The sequence below is a fragment of the Patagioenas fasciata genome, chromosome 23 (assembly GCF_037038585.1).
Source record: "Patagioenas fasciata isolate bPatFas1 chromosome 23, bPatFas1.hap1, whole genome shotgun sequence".
Lineage (NCBI taxonomy): Eukaryota > Metazoa > Chordata > Aves > Columbiformes > Columbidae > Patagioenas > Patagioenas fasciata.
The window spans coordinates 3796390-3818123 of NC_092542.1; the positions used below are offsets into that span (position 1 = coordinate 3796390).

General features: G+C 44.6%; 1 long non-coding RNA gene across 2 annotated transcripts; it reads right to left on the bottom strand.

Annotated features, from left to right (window-relative positions):
* Window positions 1-9365: 9365 nt before the first annotated feature.
* LOC139825497 (uncharacterized) lies at window positions 9366-21502 on the bottom strand. Of its 2 annotated transcripts, XR_011735573.1 has the most exons (3): window positions 21036-21502; window positions 16382-16828; window positions 9366-14794 (listed from the first exon to the last, which is right to left on the bottom strand). It is a non-coding gene; the product is annotated as an uncharacterized lncRNA (long non-coding RNA). The 2 variants fall into 2 exon arrangements; XR_011735572.1 differs by lacking the exon at window positions 9366-14794 and having other exon boundaries at window positions 16056-16828.
* Between the last annotated feature and the right edge of the window lie 232 nt (window positions 21503-21734).

The window sequence follows — 21734 nt, forward strand, 5'->3', positions numbered from 1 at the left end:
GTGGGGAGGAAAACCTCGAAAAAGCCCCACATCATTTAGAGTCACAAGAGTCAGCGAATGGTTTAGTGCTTAAACAATCGATGTCAGGAAGAGAGAAGATCCGTGAGAGAGTGTCCGCCTCTTGCTCTCCCTGCATACATCTCCCCAGAACGTCTACAGTCATCAGGGCAATTTAGAGAGGGAAAAAAAAAAAGACAGACTTGGCTTGGCCTAACTGGGGCTATCACTGTAATTATGGAAGGAAGTGAGAACATACCAGCAAGGCCCCAGGGAGTAAAGAGCAAAGTGAAGGGAATGCAGCCCATATTTGTGGGACCCTGTGAAGCTGAAGAAGTGTCAGAGAGCAGCACAGTGATGCCTGAGGGTGGAGCAGAGCTAAAGCAGTTAGATCCTCCTGGAACAGCCAACAGCAAAGGATCTGGGTGTGGAGCACATCTCACAGCTAGCACTCTGGTTTCCCTCAGTAGCTAACACCACAGATGACCAGGTAACTGGACACACTCTCTATGCATTTGAAAAGAGAGGTATCATTATAAACAGCTACATGAATGATAAGTATCTTTATGCTTTCAGATAGGGAAGGGGCAGTCTCTTCCTACCACCAGTTCTTCACTGCCCCTGTGGTGCACAAGCAGCCTCTATTCTGCCAGTCCATTCTTCCACATCCAGTGCATTATTATGAACCCTCCAGCACACACAGCTAATTAGGGAAAATATCCTTTCTAGCAATTTAAATGATTTTGGCATTTTCAGGAGGGCACATGTAATATTCAAATTACTTCCACTCTGCGCTGCCTTGTCTTGCCTGGCTCATCTTCCCAGGTGAATTTGTAGTCTCTGAAATGCTCTAATTTCCCACACAAGCCATGTCAAATATAATTTTGGTGCAAAGTTGGTAATTATACGTAACATCAGTCTGATGTTAAAAACACTGAAAAATTTAGCAAGAAGAGACGAATGGAGAGACATAAGTCTGAGACCAACCAACGAAAGGCGTGCGGCCCCCTTAGTATTTGCGCTCGTTAATTAATAATAGCATGTTTTCAGGAACTGAAAGGACGCGTTTCCCGAACTGACTGGAATTCACTTATGTCCCAATTACATTGTCTCAGTGAAGAACTTCGGTCAGGTCTTGCTGAAGAGCTGCAGCTGAACCAAAAGCAAAATCCCAGCTCCCCACTGAAGTCCATCACAGTTGCAAGGGTATGTAAAGGAGTAGAAATCTTGCCCTTGGGCTCAAACCCAGAGATGAGATTGTCTCCTCCTCTGCCACCCTCTGCTGCAAACCCCTTTGCAAGCAGTCAAACAGATTTGCATCAGTGAGTCACCAAGTGTATGGATATGTATTAGAATAAGCGTAATTATAACTGCTGGCCCCAAAGTATTGGGCAAACATTAACAGACTTGTTCTTTGGCTCCAAAGAGAATTAACATCACGAGTGAATTATCTGACCCCATCATCAACCCTTCCCCAAGGATGCCAGGTCTGCCTATTTCAAGGAGCATCCCAATTCAGCTTGCTTTTTGACACCATTATCCCAGCACACTGGCTGCCTGTCAAAAACAGTTGTGAATCCCTGCGTTAACCCATTCCACTCTAAAATCCATGCCTGGAATGACTGCTGGGAAGCACAGAGCCATTTGTTCTGAAACACCACCACCGGCAAAATGAAACCCAGCTTTTTCTTTGACAGCTATTTTGGTTTTGTGGGCTACAATCATTGAAGTGTCTGGGAAAGGGGGAGGAGGAGGTTCCGCTCCACCATTCAAGAAGCTGAACCCTCCGTCTGCTTTATAAGGTACCCAGTTGGCAATGCTCTCCCATGCGTGGCTGTGTTGCTGCCTGGGGTGGCCAGCTAACAAAACTCCAGTGCAAACCTTGCCGAGTCCTGTCAACGCTACATCTCATCTGGGCTAATGTAAACCAGAAACTCACCCTCCATCCCCGGGAGGGGTCAGATAGAGTTGTAAAGCATGAGAGTGCTGACAGGGTCTCCAGCAACATGCTCCTGTTGTATCATTAGGTCCATATTCACTGCATCTCAGACTCCTCCTGGGTAATGCCTGGGTTCATTCTGATGCCAGAGACATTCGGCAGGCAGACACAGGCTTCTGCCCAGTTCATCCAGTTCCAATCTGTTCAATTCCTCCCCATAAACTTCACAATTACAGAGGTGCTAAGAGAGTGCAAAACTCTGCCCAGTCAAAACAGCAGAGCATTTGTCCTTCTGATGCCTGATGTTTAGATGGTGCACAGCAAGAAAGTATTTGGCTTCTTACTGAGAAGCCCTTTTTCACTTGCCAGCCCCTCCAGCTGGTGGAGCAGCTGTAACAGGGCAGAATTATTTGCTGGGCTAAGCAGAAACCTCCTGTCCCAAAATCTACAAATGTCAGCAGAAAAACAGTGATGGATTTCAGTGGTCACTGACTAGGTGCAAGCTCTGTAAAAGTAGTAGAAGAGCAACAGCTTCAGCAGCAGAAATATTCATAATTAACAGATGAAATCTGACAATAGTATTTGCATGAGGGTAGGTAGTCCGCTAAGGAGCAACAGTCTGTGCTGGTACTGGACCAAGAGAGGGTCTCCATGACTTGGTGGTTCCCTGTGAAACACACTGATCTTCTGCAAGCTCTTCCTCAGCCAGGGTAATTCACCAACTCACTGTTCCATCTAATGCAGCAGCAGGGAAGGAAACAGCTGGAAAAGGGATTTTGCCTTTCTGTTACAAGTGTCCTGTGGCCTGGCACAAAATAAAGGACACACTGATCACTGTCTTCAAGGCCTCTGCAAGAATTTAATGCTAACTGAAGTTAATTCTGAACTCCTGGTTTAGACAGAGAGCACGAAGGGAGTGAGAGCGCCAGGGGAGAAACAGATTTCCCGTCATTTCATTTCATTATTACCAGAATCAAATAAGCAAAAAACTCACGCATCAGGCTTTTATAATCATGAGATCTGAAAATGAATGAAGACATTGGATTACTTTGTACTGACGACTTCAGAGCCTTTACAGTGATAGAATTTCAGACTGCTTTTGGAGACTATTGATGCCAGAACTTGCCTTTGACTCATGCAAATAAGAATAAGAAAATCTCACCTAATCAGAGGACTCCATAGCTGCATCTTTAAGCAAGATGTCCACCCAGTTCAATTCTATACTCATCACCATCTCCTGAGGTTTGAAAATAAACTACCATTAAGCAAGGGGTCAGAATTAGGCAGAGAAAAGCTAAGCTAAAAGTCACCCGCATAGAGCAGTGTTTTTGGTGTTGGCACTTAAAATGGACATCACAGCACATGTCACCATAGTCCTATGCTTCAGTTTTCCTCTGTTTGCCCACCCAAACAGACTCAAATTATTTTATGATGTAGGTTGAATGGAAATGGAAGGTACCTTTTGTCAGCAGTGCTTGATCACAAGAGAGGCTGTAGCCTACAGATGTGATTAACTCAAGAAGCGTGGCTGTGAAGGCCCCACATCAAAGCCTTGTTTGCTGAGGCAGGTGATGAGCCAGCCAAAATTTGAGATACATTCATAGTTTTGACTAATGTAGCAGTAGAATGGTCTCCTATAATTTTTTGTGTTGAAACACAGACGGCCTTTTACCAGTTTGATATAATCCAGCAGCATCTAATCGGCTGCTGCCACCCTCTGCCTTCCCCCACCCTCAACACTGGCGGATATGTCAAAGCAAAAACATCTCTCCATTTCTGATCTCCCTGGGGTCACATCTGGTTTGAGTCAGGCTTCTCATTTGGTTCCAATCCACCGATTTCCTGCTACTGTCCATGAAAAAGAGAGTGTGACTCTGTGGCTTCCCCTGGGTGTAATGGTCTAATCTGTACCTTGTTGTGCACTGTAGAGGGGAGGGGGAATCAGTGGTACTTGGGAGCAGATTCGTCTTCCCTTATGATTGCATCCTGTTCTTACGCAAAGCACCTTTATTCTTGCTAGCGATGGCAGCCCCAGATGTCCTGGTGCCCTCCCTGTATCACCCATATTCCTCCGGCCTCCTAATTGAATCCTTCCCTGGCTGGGACAGGCTTTCCTCATTAGGATGAGCTGGATCCAATTCTACTCTCCCCCTTCCATCTCCCAGTCTTTCCTTGTGAACACAGGACAGGCCCCACAGAGCTTCTGTGGGTGGATGACCGCACCAGTGAACTCTTCTTGCAGCTACTGCAATGCTGCTCATGAGGTTAACAGAGCAGGAAAGCCCCAGACAGGTACAAGGTGGAAAAGACATCGTCTCTACCAAGATTCTGGCAGCATTAAGATGCAGTTTAGTTTTGAGAAGTAATACCTAGTTCTTCTAATCTATGGCTTTCAAAGTCATTTATCTAAAAAAAAAATCAAGGCTTTGGAGCTGATGAAGTAGCCTAAGAGTTGTCACAAAAGCAGTGGCAGAGCTCAGGGATTGGTGGGTCTCTTTCATCCTCATCCCATGCATTACCCATGCAGTGACACTTTCTCTCTGTAGGAGAGCAGTATCCATGAGCAATGTTTTGCTCATGCTCTGAACAAGGTGGGACAACACAAACAGAACAAATTACCTTTTTTCACTCTCCCACTGAAAAAAAAAAAAATCTCAGTATTATTTATCCTTTGGCCTCTTAATCCAAGAATAGATCACCCTACGTTGCACCACACAACACATACACAGAGAGCCAGGTTTTCTGCGAATGTTCTTGCTCTGGAAGGAGAAACAACACAGCAGTATTGACACTTCAGATGACTTCCATGAAGTCGTATTAGCCTAGGCAGAGCACCAGACTATATGTTGGTTTTGGTACTTCGACTGGCTCGTTCCGAGTTAGTTTATTATATGTAGACTGCATGAGAGCGTGCAGGTACAGCCAGGCTTATGCCAAGGCAAGTAAAGTCAGGCAAACTGAGGCACAAATACATCAGCTGCATTGACATCAGGACAAGTTCTCAAGAGTGTTGGGAGAAGAACCAGTACTGCAAGCTCCCCAAGCGCCACCACTTTAACTACTAACCCACAGCCTCCTACTGCACCAAGTACATCTGGATCTCATCAGAGCCTGGATTTTATTTTAAAAAATAACCAAATCTTTGGAAAACAAAACCATCCACAACACCAGAACAAAACCTCTGATCTAGAAGCTTTTCAGCACCTTAAGGAATGAGAGATGCTATCATTGTTACTAGAAAAGCTCTAAAGGCAATAGTACAAGGAATGATCTATAGGACGCAAGTATGTTTGTTATGAAATAATTTGGATCCACAGAGGAATTCCATATGTGGCTTCCCCTCTGGGGACTAGAGGTTCCCACCTTGGCAGTGATCCTGGAGTCCCATGCCTACAGGCTCCGCAGCATGGAAGGGGAGGGTGGACGCTGGAGGAGTAATGGGATCATCAGCCGCCGAGGCTGCTGCTTGGCACGCCAACAATGTTTGTTTGCACCTCTTTGAAGATGAGAGATGAAAGTGGCGCCCACATGGGCTGCCTTTGATTAGCTTCTTATTTTTAACATTGCAGCTGCGATTATTTTTCTTTTTCTTGAAGCATTTCTTCCCCAGCACCAGAAACTCCGAGGTTCCCTTCTCTAGGGAGGTTCAACTTCAAGGAAACATAACAAAGAGAAGTGTGAATGTAAAGGAGACTGGACAACTCTGGGCCAGTGGGGACTTATGTCATTTTATTTTTAATTTTACTTCCATTTTTTCCCCAATCCCCCGTCCTCAGTGGGTCTCAGAAAGAAAATACTTGTTTACTTCTTTTTTAATAGGGAAAATAAATGAGTCCTGGGATTGTACAGAGCTGTCATGAAGAGGAAAATGTCTAATGGTTCAATTCCCAGTTCTGTCACTGAACCACTCCGGGACTTGGGGAAAAGTCAGTTCGCCCATCTGTAAAATGGGATTTATAATGCGTTGCTTCTCAGGGGTATTGAAGGAGTACGAGTAGCATTGATGGAATGCTCCATGCACCTTGGATAGCAGGGGCAATAGCCCTGTGAAGTGCTGTCCTTAATAGATACTTAGAGGAGTTTCCTTCACTGTGGTACTTATCTGACCACAGCAGCCAAGTGCCTCACAGCTACTGATGGATTTTTTTTCTATTACCTCTCTGCATCATAGTGTTGTTGCACAGGAAAGCAAGGCAAATTGCGAATTGAATGAAATGGACCCAGTCACATAAAGAATACATGGCAAAGTCAAGACTAATCCTTTACTTCCTAAATTTCTGCCAAATCTGTTAGACTTTCCTCCTGGTCATATGAATTTTGTGATCTGAAGGCATGAGGGAAAAACACCTTCTGTTCTTCCTACCTTGGTCAGTCACACTGTGGCCACCTTCCTACTGCATAAAGAGCAAGTAGTCTGAAAAGGGAGTCAGTGTTTGTTGTGCATTAGGCTATTTCCTATCATAACATTTGTGTATTTCACCTGACAGAGTTGTTTCCAGTCAAGAACTTGGTCAGGTGTTAATCCAGTTATCCACAGTGAATGCTCCGGCTCTAACAGGATGATGTCAGGAAAAAAAGTTCAGCCTGCTGTTCCTTATTTTCAGGACCAATTTACAGAGATGGTAAAGAGCAACACATACAAGTGATATCAGAGGAAACTGCTGGTAATTGGCACTTTCAAAACATAGCTTCACAAAGTCCTGCCACTTAGTTCAAGTTAACTTCTGTCAGACAGCCTTATAAAATACTAGACAGCACCTAATAGTAACAACATCAATTAACAAGATGGAAAAACCTGAAAACCTAGAGCAGGGATAAGAGGATCAGCCATGGATAAATAACAATCAGGTTCTCGATACTCACACACTTCAAAAGAAAACACACAACCACATATGTTTGTATTTATTTTTTTGTGTTATCTACGAAGACATTTACCAGCCACAGAGAAATAAGGGCACACAGGTTGAGTGAAAAATTGTAGCACACTTACACAAATTTAACCAACTCTGAGAGCAAAATCTGATTTCACCAAATAAAGTACCCGCTAAACCCTTTAAAAGACACTTCAGCCTCGGCACAGTCATTCTGAAAAATGAATACTGATCCAGTCACATCATATACTCAGGTTTCCTTCGTGGTATTTCACATGCTCCCAGGAAAAGAGGCCGCCAGTTGTTCCAGCCCTGTGCACGATCCAGTAATCCCAATGCCCAAACACCATCCTGCTCAACCCAGCCCCTCACAAAGGGATAAACTAGTTTTATAGGCTCTTCTCAAGCATATTATAAGGAGATATATTGTACAGGGTAGCTTATAATACATATCTACTTAAATTCACCCCCAAGAAACAACATTCTCAGGCCCAACTTCATCCAATCTCACAGACTCCTGGACATTAAATTAACCTCCTGCCAAATTTACTGCAAGCCAACTGACCATACCGTTTAGCCACAGTAAAGACAAAATCTATACGTAGCTACAGTCAGGAAAGCAGGCCACTCTGTTGAAAACCTATTTATATCGCTCAAGGAGATCAATGGAGAGCCCAGGCCTGGGAGGCCAGTGACCTTGGATTGACACAAAACTTAACGGAAAAAATTAATGGTGTCAACTCCAGAGACCACAGCTGTTATTTCAGAGGATTCCAAAAGTATCTCTCCAGTTGACTGATCAAGAAAAGGTGCTTGAGTGGGAACGCATTTTTTGGAAACTGAGCAAACACTCACCTGTTGCTGGTGCAGGAGCACAGAGCTGCTTCCCCAGGACACCTCAGGGGCTGCCGGGGCCAGGCAGACACGGCCTTCGCAGCGGCCAAACCTCCCCGAGCCTGTCCCTGATGTCACCAGGTGTGGTGGGACACCAGCAACAGTGATTCTGGAAGGAGCCTCTCCTCGGGCTGTCCCACGGCAGCGCTGTGTTGAGCTCTCCACAGCTGCTCCAGAAGCTTCTCGCTCAGGGGGCCCGCACCCAAAGAAAGCTGAGGAGGAGATCTATGAGGAAGCAGCACAGTGGAGGCGAAACACCCACTGTCCGACGGGCTTTGGAGGCCAAACACACTGATGAGGAGAATTTTCAGGCCTCGGATTTTCCAGTTTTGCCTTAACTTTGCCAGTTTCTGCCCCAGCCCGGAGCAGCAGCAAACGCGGGGGCGCCACCTACAGGGCTCTGCCAGTCACAAAATGGCGGCCGGGGAGCACGCGCCCAGGCCCGTCACTGAGGTACCGGCGGCACCGGGAACGCGACAGGGCCGGGCAGTCTGCGTGGCCGGTGAGGAGAGGCACCCATGGCAGAAACCATCGCTTCTTCGTGCTGCGGCACTCACAGCTGCCCGCTGGACTGGCTGAAATGGAGGGAAATGGTGGCTGCCCTCACCAGGCAGCTTCATCTCAGCCTCACACAACCCCAGGCTCTGAGAAGACTCCAACCCAGCACAAACTGCAGAAAAACCACCTCTCTGGTACAAACTCCAGCCATACCTGAGGCAACGCCACCAGCAAGAGCTTTTGAAGGCAGAAGAAGAGCCCCCACCCTGTCACAGGTGGCCCCAGTTTAGAGAGGACAGCTGAAAACAGGGCTTGCCCCACCTGGCATAGTAAGTTCTGGAGAAAAAGAACACATTTCTACATGTGTTTCATTGGTTGGTTGGTTGGTTTTTTAATTAAAGTGACAAAAATGAGGTCCTAGAAACAGGTTGCAAGGATGTTCAGTGGATGTTATACAGCAACAGGTTTTGTTTTCGGAGTAGCTGCTGATGCGGTGCTGGGCATGGTGTCTCTGCTGCCTTCAACTCCTCTTACTTCCCTTTAACTTAACCTTTTTTAGGTGACAACATATTTTTGGGAGTACGGGTCTGTACATAGCAGAGCTGTGCTCTCTACCGTGGCCACGTGGGCTACTGGGGTGCAAGTCACGGCGCTGCTGGCCGTGCTCTGATCTTTAATGTGCTCGTGGACTTTAAAAAAATGATTTCTATTTTCATAATTTTTTGCACTGGATGAGAGAGCCAGGAGGCTGATCCCCAACCTGGGACCAGTAGCTCCCATTCGATGGCCAACACCAGCCCAGCCATCTCTCGCAGCGGAGCTGGCTGCCACATTGTGGCCTGTTCCCCCAAATGTCACATCTGGCTGATGTAAAACACACATGTTTTGACTGAAGCTTTTTCTTTAAAATGCCAACATTAAAGGAAGGTTTGCTTTGTAAAACTGAAACTGTAAAACTCTTCTGAAACCCAATCTGGGGGATTAAAAGAACCACATGAAAAGGGATAAATATGACCTGGACATTTACTTCCTGTGCAGAAGTTCGCGGAACATGTGCCTCCCAGCCTGTCAGTGTGAAACAAGACCTTCTGCTCCTATTTTCAGAAGGAAGGAAAAAAAAAATAGGAGAAGAAGAGACGAAGACAGGAAATTTTGTAAACTGACAACTCTTTTCTATCTCATGGCTGATGTCTGATACATTAGTTCCTTTACAGAGGTGCCTCATACACCTTAAAATCAGAGAGGTACACAACTAGTAATAAGAAACTCGGTATTACTAGGAAAACTATTCTTATTCATACTATATGGTAAAATTGGGCTTGATCCATTTGTAACTGGGAGTCGGTGGCAGAACTCCTTTGAATTTCAGTGGGAATAAGATCAGACCTCAAGATACGATGGACCAAGTCCAGGGATTCTCTGATGATGTGCAGAAGAAACACATGGGTAGACAAACAGATCTTCAGTTAGTCAGAAAATGGCTCACTTTCAAACAAACGAATGCAAGATGTTTGTATCGGCGTTGCCCATTCCAAGTATTAAAACTCTTAGTTGGGTTCCAAAAAAATAACTTTACTTAAATATTATGAGATTTGAAAGGAAAATATAAACCAGTTATGGATTCTCTGCATTTGTTTCCTAGATTTTTTAATCTCTAAGAAGATATAACATTTTTTCGGGTTTTCTTTACTAATAGTAAACTCCTGGAAGCTTGATTTTTTTCCAACCAAAGCTGACATTGTGATTTATTATAGTGTGAAGTCAGAAGATGACACTTAGGGGAAAGAAACACATAAGAGCAGGCAACACATTAAAGACCTATTGTTCATAAAATAATCTTTCTGATCTCAAGTCCAAATACATGAATTGCAGAGGCCAAAATGCAATTTAATGTAAAATTTGGCATTGCCGTTCTGTTTTAGAAAGAAAAGAAAGTCCCTTTATACTGGTCAAGTTCTCTAGAAGCCAGATACATACTAATTTGGGATTATAGTTGTTTTTTTTTTCCCCCCACATGGATGATCCTGTTAAATTACACTGAAAGTTTCCCAACAGTCATAATTTGGAGAAACACAACTGCAATATGCAGGGAGCACAGCACTGAATCTGAAAGCAGATTGCATTTCCCCCAGCAAATGTTGGACTCTGCACATGCAATGTTGTGGGGCACCTTCTTGCACCACTGGCCTGTAACTGCTGCAATAGCTGCACAGGCAAGATCCAGCGCAAATCTGGGTTTGAAATTCTCTGTACTTTGGGGTGCTTGAATCTGGAGTTTGTCAGTTCAGTCCCACTGGTGTTTGAGTTTTTTGGTGTGTTTGTTTGTTTAATTTTAGAATGATTGAGTGTTGATTGCTGTTGATATTCTTGGGTGATGCTCAGTGTCCCCTGCGTGAGATATAGACACCCAATAACCCTGCACCATATATATGTTTACCCTATATATATGTTTTTTTTCTAAATACTCTCACCTTAACTGGGTTTGATGTTCGAGATGGAAAGTTCATCTATTCTACTTGTAGCCCTGGTTGTCCAATTCCCATTGAAGCCTTTCACAACCTCTGCTATTGTGTAAAGCTGGTAAAAAAAAAATCTTCTTTCTGTCTAGTCCTGGCCAAATTTAAAAACAACAACAACAACAACAATGCTTTTATACTTTCAAGCCAGAATCAAGCAAATAAAACCAAAAAGATACGTTTTGAAGTCGCTGTTCAATGGAGAAAGGCCAGTTCCCGAGCCCTTTCCAAGTCAAAAGTGGACAGTGCCTCAGTCATTTCCAAGGCGGAAAGAGGCCATTTTATGAGGCAGAAAGCATCCATTTTCTGCGTCAGTCCTGAGCCAGAGAGGCGAGTGTCTGAGTCAGTTCCAGGGGGGAATGTCTGGCGCTTTTCCAAGCTTGGGAGTGTTGCTATCACAGCAATTGTTTGGTGATGCCATCCCAATAAAGCTTCATTATGGTGTTCCTCTTTCTATAAACTTCAGTGCCCTCCAGTGTCCCCAGCAATCACTTATCTAATATTAGGATATTAAAAAATATGGAAAGATTTTAAAGAGACTTATTAAAATGCAATTAGCAGCGTGTATGACTTAAGCAGTGAGATTATTTTAAAAAACGACTTGATTGTGTGGAATGCCACGCACCTTACAGAGATAATAAAGCTGCCAATCAAGTCCATTTTCAAATTAGGAAATTTTCATTCTTTTTTTACAGCCCCCTAAGTGAATATTAAAACTGATTATTAACCTCGGAGTGTAGCAGCGGCCCCTAAGCCTGCAAGCTCTAAAAGGGAGGTTTCATAACTGTTGGTAGCCGGGGCTTCATTCCCCATTTGGACTGAGATCTCTGCACTTATTAAAGGGACAGTGCTCACCCTTGGAATATGGAAATCTGAACACCCAGATGGGTCCCTTGTTTGAAAGGGGCAAAGCTCCAGATCTTCACGTTGTAACTTGGGAGGCCAAACCAAACAGCTTGTAATGACCCTGCTTCGACATTGCACAGCGGAGTTTTGCCGTAATAAACTGCAGGTAAGACTGCCCCCGCATGTCCAATCTGAGAATCTCACCAATCTTTAAACTCCCTGGCACACAACCTTCGTTTTGTCCAAGTAAAAATGTGTAGATTAAATTCAAGTTTATGTGGGAACACATACCATTGTCATACTCAGGTTGCTGGGCATAGAGTCTCAGTGTATGTTTTTCTTCTCAGTTTATGTTATTACTTCCCTTGCTAAATGTAAGACCACGTCATTTACCTTGCCTTCTTTGTATTTATTTTTTGTCCTACCGAGAGACAACTAAGTGTGACACTTCCTACTATTTGACTTCGCTGGCGTTTTTATTTCATCTATAAAAAGGATCTTTCTCTGAGAAATTAAGTCACATTACCCTGACAGGTTACTCCTTTTGCAGCTCTTTACGCTGCTGTCAAAGTGGATTTATTGATGCTTCCTGGATTTCTCTGCTCAAGCTTGCAGACTGGAAATGACGAATTCTCTGGAAGGCAGTGAGCTAATTTTTGACCTGAATGCTTTATTTTGGGATAAATGCAAAGATTCAAAGGATTGCTTAGGAGGTGGTAGTTGCTGATTCTGACTCCAAAGCAAGAGTATATTTCAGCATGTACATAACTTCCAGTATATGCTTAAATTTACCTTTGCTCATCTCTTTGGGACCATGCACAGGCCCGAAGGTACGTTGTAAGCATTTTATCATATTGGTGCCAGGCTGCAGGAATGAGAGCCCAGAAAATGTCTGAACAGGGAGAATGTTACTGGGTTTGAAAGTATCTAGGACAGAAGTTATTTTACCAGCACGTGTATCTCAGGCCTATAGCTCCCTCTGGAATCTGGCTATGGCACCTGGATCTACTTACGATTCGCATGGAAGCCATCCACACATCTTTTCAAAGTAAATAATCTGCCTGGGTCGGATAATGGGGGTTAGGAGAATGACAAATTGGGTTAATAAAATGTCAGCAAGAGCCAGGTTTTAAGTCTGGAATGAGTCACAAGTGAAACAAGTTTAGTGGCCAGGGTTCACCCTTGATCTTGAATTGGTATTTGTCTACACCATTGAATAACCACAAGCGAACCAGTATAATTCAGCACAACTGACAAGCCAGCGTCAACAATATTGTTGGGTGGAAGGAGGTGAAAGGTTGGGTGGAGGCAGGGGAAAGGTGTTCCTACTTTTTTAGAGTCATGCTGAAGAAATAGTAGCCACAGAGATGGCATGGAATTTCCCAGGTCTCTGGGCTGAAAAGCAGCACCTCCAGCACACCAGATGTCTTGTTTGGCTACTGAAGTTGGCAACATGCCTCTCTTCTACTTCCCAGATCGGAGCAAGTATTTTAATGGCTCACCCATTAAGCTGGTCTGGGCAGGAAATGTATGGAGTAGTTCAGGCTGCTCATCAGGATGAACTGAATATCGGTGATATTTTAGGAGTCTGAAGGCTAGAAGGGAAAGATATGCAGTCAATCAGGATTGAGATACACCAGAGAAGACATATGGAGACTCGGGGAGGTGTACCCTCAGTGGATTAGCAGAATTGCATATTAGAGTTATTAAAATAACTGCTGTGTTAGTTTTTTGTTTTTGTTTTTGTTTTTGTTTTTTAAATTTCCATAAACAACTATTCACTGCTAAGCAAAGCTTATGATGATTGGAACTGCACTGGCCATGACAAAGGGAATTAAGGAGATGTAACAGACATAAAATCTTTGGGTTCCTGAGATACTAAGTGTACGGTAATACCAGCACAGTAAATAACTCTGTTATTAACATATCCTAAAATTAGATCAAGCAAAAACAGCATTCACAAATACTGAGACAATTCCTGGCAGAGGAGAGATTACTGAAAAGGTTTGAGTAACTGCTACGAATGGGTGATTGCCAGGCTGAAAGCAAACTTCCCAAAGCACGAAGACTTTGTCCCAGAAGCTGCCTTGCATTCCTTGATTAGGATCAGCATCAAGAAAATCCTCACGGTGGGTGCTGGCAGAGCCAGACGTGAAAAGAACAAGCTCTACCTAATGCCAAATCTTCCAGCTGCAGCTTTGACAGGCGGAATTGCCCTGTGAGTCTGTACTCCAGAAACTCACAGCACAGAGAGACACAAATGTAAAGCAGTGGGAAGTCTGATATGCAGCAATTCAAACATATTCGAATAACCAGCTGAAACAATAGTGTTGCATTATTTGTAGCAGCTTATTGAGCAAGATAAGTTTGGATCCGAATATTCCTGAACATGGGAGAAGTGAATAATCAGATGACACAGAGTTCATTTCCATGTTCTTCTCCACTCCTCGAAAAAGACATACAAAATCTGAAATAGAAATGAGGCTTTTTCTTTATTGTTGGAAAAGGGAGAATATCTAAAGCATTCCTGCACTAGAAAAAGAAACCCTTCCCAAACCTGGGATCGTGTCACCCCCTCTGAGCTTTCCTAAGCCAAGCTGTGTTGCAGAATCCCCGCCTAACTCCTGGGGACTCCCCAGCTGCATCGCAGCAGTTCCCTCCAGGTGTCAGCCTTGCACTTTGCAGGAGATTTTCTTCCCTCGGCCACATCTGGAGTCATGTGCTGGGTCCAGTGGAGGTTCCTGACAAGACATCATCAGAGAACTTAAAATATTAAATGTATTCCTTAATTTCATTTCAGGAAAAATGCTGAAATGTCACAGTCCCACCAGGCCTCCCTCCAAATTGTAAAACTGATGCCATTGTGTAAGGGAGAGGATCAAAATGGGCCCATTAGCTTTCCACAGTATCTGCCAACAGAAGTGCGAACATCTGCCAGCCCAGAAACAGTTCAGGAGCCAGGACTTTCACTTAAGTTTTCTTTTTTTAGGATGCAATTGACGTGACTGTCCTTTCTTTGGCCTTAATTCCTAACTGCTTCCAACATACTAAAAGCTTTTGCTCTCCTCTACACTTCTGCACATAAATCAGAGCTACACTGAGATTTTCTCAATTGGATCTCGCCATGGCAGAGCCACTGGAAGCTGGAACGACGGCAGACGCGTGCAGGCACCACCGCTCTGCTTTCTGGATGAAGCTTGTTGGCAGCGCTGTTGTTTGGTGGAGGACGAGCACTGTGGGAAAGGCAGCGAACAGAGATAAAGGACATTGTCAGGCACACTTGTAGCTCTAGGACTGGGCAGATAGCCAGGATGTCAGAAGTAAGATTCCCCTTAGGATGTTCCTTAGTTTATGATATCGCTCAGAATTGCTACAAATCAGATTTGGGATGTAGTCTTAAAAGTACATACCTGAGCAATAATGCATGAAATCGTAAAAATAGTGAAATCTTTTGACAGAGCAGGAAGGGAGTTGTGCAAAGACTGAGATAGGTGGTGTGGGTGAGGGAAGTTTGCAAAAATAGAGTGTTTGGTTCAGACATAACTGTCTTTCCATTTCATTAGTAGAAACCAGAGTCTCAGCAGAGTCAGTTGACCTGGTGGGTTTTGAGGTGACACCCATGGATGAGAAACTGGGCTGAGTTCAGGTGTTTAGTTCTTGTAGCGCAGGCCACTGAAGAGCTTTTGGGTAGCAACAATTTTCAGTAACTACTGAGCTGGAAAGTGTTCAGATAAAGGTTATTGATGGCTCCAAATGTCTGTGTTCCATTAACCGTCATAAGACAACCAGCAAAAACAATAACGAATGTGGTTTTCCACAAGGTCTTTCCAAAAGTCTGATTGTGTCAAGATTTTTGTAGCTGTTAGGAGAAAATCTGTCGTGAAAGCACAATTCTGGGTGTCAGGTGTCACCAGTTTTTCACCATGGGCTTTCAGAATGACCTTGAGGAAAACTGGCTTACCTCAGTCCCTCAGGTTTCCAAACGGTTGTCTACATACAACATTAACTGGCCCGTGTTGGATTGATTGCGTTATAAATGTAAGGGCACTAAAAAGACATGAGAAAACGCAGAAAGAGAAAGATAGAAGTCTATCACCTCTGGCAGCTACAACTGCACAAAAGTCCATTTAGTCACATCTGGTTGATCAGTAGCTCTCGCCACTCTCATCAAGAACGACTTTCTGTTCTACAAGCGTTAGTTCTCCCCTTTCCGTGGCTGTCAACTATTTCTCATGTAAAGGTCTTGCTCCTCTTTCAAAATTACCTGTATTAAGGCAAATTATGTGTTCTCTTCCTTTCCTTGTTGAAAGCCATTTACATGAAGAATCACAGAACTGAGATTATAGATACTGGGGGAGGGAATGCAGAAAGATAGCTAAGACTGGAAATTTGGGTGGGCCTCAATTTATGGTGGACAGCCAAAGAACAAATGTCTGATGTCATAGTAAATCATTTATATTGCAAATGATTTAAAATAATGAAAACCCATATGCATTAAATTTTGCCCTGTACATCCATTTGACATATTTTAAGTAGACAAAAGATAGATTTTACATAAATCTTCAGTAAATGTACTTTGAAAAAATATCACCAGGCAGTAAAACCTAGCCATTTTTAAAACAGTCTTTGTCTTATACTTGAGTTCCTGCTTCAGTGTGCATCATTCAAACCCAGCAAAAAACTACCTCGGACTGTCTTCCCACCCCCTGAAAGGAAAAGAGAGAGAAGGAAAACTTGGACAAAACAGCTTTGGACCAGATCCTGCCAAATTTGTCCTGCACACTATTCCAGGGCTTAGAGGAATAGTTGCTACATCTTACCCAAGCCACCTGTGGCTTTGCCTTTGAAGGAGTCTCTTTCCAACCTCCAGTGTAAATACCAATGTCTGTGTTTGGTATTTAGAATCTGTCACACACTGACACAATTTTACACACTTGAAGCCAGCCCAGCACAGTTCCCAGCTCCCCACTCGATGGATTTTGTCCTTTGGTTTATGACAATCTGTGCTGATGGAAGTTCACACTCTTCTACGCTGGGAGTTATTACACAATCTAGCAAATTAAAAAACCAGTCTCTGAATCTCAGCTCCAATGCAGTGTAAGAGGCAACAAATTCCTTTGGAAGATGCCTGGCACATCTTCACCGGGAACTGAGCTCTGGGAACGGACGAGATACCTCTGAGAATCACGGGCAGAAATCTTCCCAGGCTCTGCTGTGGATGGTCCAGAAAGGCAAGGGAGGCGACTTCCAGATGGTTTGATGTGACTCTGCCAAACAAAACAGAATGAAGGTAGTTTTGCATTCTCTGTGTACAAGATGCAAACCTTCGACAGTTCCCACAGGTACCAATCAAACGACAGGGTGGAGATATCAGATACTCCACACTGTTACGCTTTGAACTGTGGTTCACAGCTTAGGAACAAAGGTAGCGGCAAGAACCAGCTGCCAGCAGCATCTACAGAGCTCAGAGGGGCCTTTGGCCACCATTCTTGGGTTTCTAATTACTACATCACATTTTTAGTTCCTAACAGAGCTCCAACCCAGCCCCATTTGTCCGATGGGGCTGGATTTGCGGAGCCCCACACCTGGATGACTGCTTCAAAGACATGCAAACCAATCAGCCTCACTCGCAGATAACTTAATTGCCTGTTCTGATTTTTCTTGTCCCACTAACACTCAGCATCTGTCTGGTGGTAAAACAAGTAGCAGCAGCAACTTTTTGTGGTGTGTCACTTAGGGAAATGTGGCCAAAGGTTTTTTTCCAAATAGCTACTAGGGCTGAAAGGACCCAGACTGATGGGCACCAAGTCCTTCTGGGTCTTTAGAAGAGACAAACATGTAAAAAAATCATCTTAGTTTGATTGTGTTTGCTGAGAGATTAAAAAACACATCACCTGATCAGTTTTGGAAGAGTAAATAAGGACATGAACTGAAATGAACGTAGAAACTCTGCCCCTTTAAGAACCAGGACTAAACCATCTCAGGTGGATAAAAAATGGAATAATTGAAATCGTGGCTTTATAGGAGCATGGGAAAATTGCCTGAGATATTTCAGGTGCTATAATGAAGTTGTAGATGCTGTTTCAAGTCAGGGGATTAGGAGTGTTACTGTGAGAACCATGGATTAAGTGATCCTTCCAGGTACTTTACATGTGTGGAAGCTGCTTATTTTGTTTGAAGGAAGCTTTTCTCTAGTAGGCTGTTCCTAGGCTTTAGGTATTAGTAAATTTTTATGTTGATAACTTGCTTGTTAGCTCTATTTATAGTAGGTAATTCTGGGAAGGGGAAGAAGTAATTATTGCAAATGTCCCCATGGTTGTGGTGAAAGCTCCTAAAAAGGGAAAATGTAAGTATTGTAAAGCACTACTTTTAGTGTGTGCGAATGTAGCTAGGAAAAAAAATACTACTAATCTTGTTTCTTCAAGGGAACAGCGTATCTTTTTCTATGATATAGCGTCTGGCTATATGGCTTTAAATTACAAGAAGAAATAAACAAACTGAAGGGTGTCCTGCTCCTTCAGGCAATGCTTTCAAGGTGGGCTCTATTGGATGCATGTGGTAGAGCAAATTGTGCTTAGGTATGAAAGAGTAGGATAAGGCTGATGGAAAGAATGCGGACTACTTCAGGGCACAGTCCTAGGGATATGGTGATAACAGGCTTTGTTTGTTTGTTCTCTTGCTAAATGTTTTTAGAATGAGAACCAACACACAGGATCTAATGCGTCTACATTGCTCACTTTTCTGCAGAGAACACTTGTTTCATGTCCCGAGAGAGAAAACCGTGATCATCTTCCTTATGCTCAGAATAAAGCAGGAAAGACTTGATTGGCGGGGGGGAAATACTTCCACTGAGTAAGGGTGAGAGACACAGCTTACTAATTATTGGCAAAGTCAGGCCAGATCCTGACTACATGGACGTGTCACCATTTGTTAAATCCTCCTGCTTTTTACTGCTCTAACTAGCATTCGAAACAGGCTCCAGCACTCCATGCTTTTCAATACCCACAGATGTGTGGGGTTTTTTGTCAAGGGGTTATATTTAGATGCCCATTGATGTCGTTTTTCATCCCGAGCACTTTTGGGAGGGTGAACGGATGATCATTACACTGAGTTTGCTTGTACCCATGAGGACAGTTAACCCAGAGCAGCAAACAGTTATTGTATTGCATTTTGTTTTGTGCCTGTGGGCACACTTAAGTCAGTGTACGCAATGGCAAGTACCATGGTATTGCATTTGTCTGCACCCGTGGGCACCCCAAATTGCCAGTGGGAGGGAACCGGTGAATTAACTAGCTGTATGCCCACTGGTGTCGTTACTTCAAGAGCAATACTACTGTTAATTGCTTAACTTGCATCTAATCATAATGCAAAGGAGCAGAAAGCAAGCGCGGCAAGAATCCCAGTTCTTACAGAAAATGGATAGTGATGTTTGTTTACTTCTAAGCTTGTTTGTTGCCAAAACTGAGGAACAAGCTCTTGGGGCAGAAGCCTCTGTTGTGAATAATTGCCCTTCTTTCCCTGTTTTACAGCCAGCAAGCTCATTGCTCTCTCCAAGCTTTTACCTGCATGAAATCTAGTTCGGGGTTGATGCTTTCTCTGCTCATTAGCGAAATTACCACCAGATGCTTTGTTAGATAGAGGTCACTCTGGCTGAATGCCATGACAACCTCTTCAAATAGCATGATTGCTTAACTATAGCTTTGACTCCAAACCGTGCAGTAGGTAATTTTGACACGCTGCAATTACTGCTCAGTCCTCACAGCGTGTTCAAACAACACTGACTACCTCAGCACTGACTTGGCAACATCAGAACTGGGTTTGGGATGTCTATTGTGGATGACTAGAAAATGTAGGAATTTCAGGAGAACGCCTACACGGAGCATTAGCTTATCTTGTCAGCCTGTGTCTAGTCAGGTCCTCTCAGAACTCTGTTGAAAAATGGTAATTAAATGATAAGTCTGAGTCTGAAGTTACCTGGGCACTGATGGGCTGCATTTCAGTGGTGCTGGGTGCCAACTTTTGCAACTAAGGAAATCTTAAGCGGGAGTCTTAGATACACAGTAGGATACATTAATGCAAGGGACTGGATTGGCCTTTGCTAGCAGTAGGGTCACCTTTCCTTACTTATTTTTATTTCTTTTTAGGAGACGGGTGCCAGGGAAGTCAAGCTGGATGGGCACTGGGAACACAGAGCACGTGTGGACTGGATGAGTGTCACAGAAGAACAGGTGAGGAGAAAAGAGAAGGAAGAAGGTGGGAGAATTATTTTCCTTCTAAAAGCGTGGTACAGCACACTGGTTGAGTCACAGAACGGAGCTGGTTAGAGCGAGCTCTGCAGTGCGCTGCAGGGCTCCACAGCTCTGCTGATGACATCCCTGGGTGGGCTCCTGTTCATATAGATCTTGTAATGAAAACTGTTAGAGATGCCTCTGGTGCAACTTGCAACTAATGTGACTGATGGACCAGATAAGCTTATTATTAAAGTAGCAGAATAAAATAACTCTGAGATGTGGAATGGCAATTGTCCAGATACAAATGATTGATTAACAGCTACTAATTTATAGCATTATCACTGCAAAATAAAAAGCGAGTGTTTATCTAGAGGGTTATGCTACTGAAAGCAGATGATTAACCTTGTAAAAGGAACCAGGCCAGGTGGAAAATACCATGTTGCTGCCACTGTTGTTTTCCTCTTCTGTGTGATTCTTATGCACAGTGACTTGTGTGAGTTATGTGAGCAGAGAGGGCTCAGCACAGCAGCCCAGTGAGTGGCCCTTCCTGGGGCTGCAGCTTAGGAAAACCTTATGTAGACAGGCTCTGCTGCATACTTCTTGAGTCAGAGAAGTGGCAGCAAGAATATGAGTGTCCCTTAGCCATAATGGCTTTGGAGTTCAGAAATTCATAATATTGTATAATGAGATTTAACCATTAAGTCTTTCCATTAAGTAAGGGGAAACAGGGCCTAGAGAGGATTAAGCTGTGTTATGGTAAACGCTTACCAGGTATTAAAGGACAGGGCTAGAACTACTAGCTTTTTTTAACTTCTAGCAATCCTACACAATTATTTTATACAAGGTCAGAGGAGGGCAGTGGATGGAGAGGCAAAAAGTCTCCAAACATCTTGAAGAATTAATGAAGACATTGGTTCTGAGCGATGCACCGATAGTTGGGGAAGGACGGGAGGGTGTCAGACAAACGCACTAAATATGAGATACAGAACTGAGCTGCCGTAAGCTGCCTGCACTAGTCATCCTGGTTAATCTAGTTCTTCCCAGGCCCTCGGGGAACGCCTGCGGGAGATCTGCAGGTGGAGGCGTGGGATCAACCTTGCTACCCAGCCAAAACAATGCGATTCCAGCCTTCACACGTCTCAGCCAGCATCGCTCATTGTGTCCTCTGGCAAGAGGCTTATAGCCTGGAAATACCTGCATTTTAAGGTTGATGTTGAGATACCGCAATGATCGCCATACTCACCATCTCTAATTTTGTCACCACGTTCTGTGAAAAAAATGATCTAAAAGTGCATATGGGGTCTCAAGCCCAACTGGAAGCTCTTGATGCACCCAAAACCATTTCCAGCAGAGTTCTCCCTAGCGATATAGACCCCTCACGTTAGCTCAATAAGCTGCTCCGTTGCTTAGGTCTCGTTGGAAAGAGTGTGGGGGTCTTGGCGGTGTTTGGTTGGTTGGTTGGTTTTTAACCTTGAGCGACAGCCACTACCGGGACAGCGGGTCCTTCCCGCGGCCTGGCGCTGCCGACCCGCCGCACTGCGGGCTTGGGGCTCCGCCATTACCGTCATCATTGACCTGGAACAGCCGCCTCCGCCCCGCAGCGTTCCGGGGCTCTGGGCCGGATGGGACCGCCCGTCCCCAGGGGTGTCTGTGGGGATCCCACCCCCGACCGGCAGCCCCGCGGGCGCCGTGGCCGCCTCAGCACCGCCCTTTCCCGGCAGCCCCCGCGCTCGCTTCGCGCAGGCGCAGGGAGGGCCGTACCACCGGCGCTGGGGGGGGGGGAGCGGAGCAGGGAGTGGTCCCTTCACCGGCTGCTGCCACTGTCCTATCCCGAGAACACGGGCTGCGGCTCCGGCTGGGCACGGGCAATGCGTGGCCGCAGTGCGGCCGGGACTCACCGCGTTCCCGCGGCCGAGCGCGTTCCGCGGCAACTCCTCCCCAC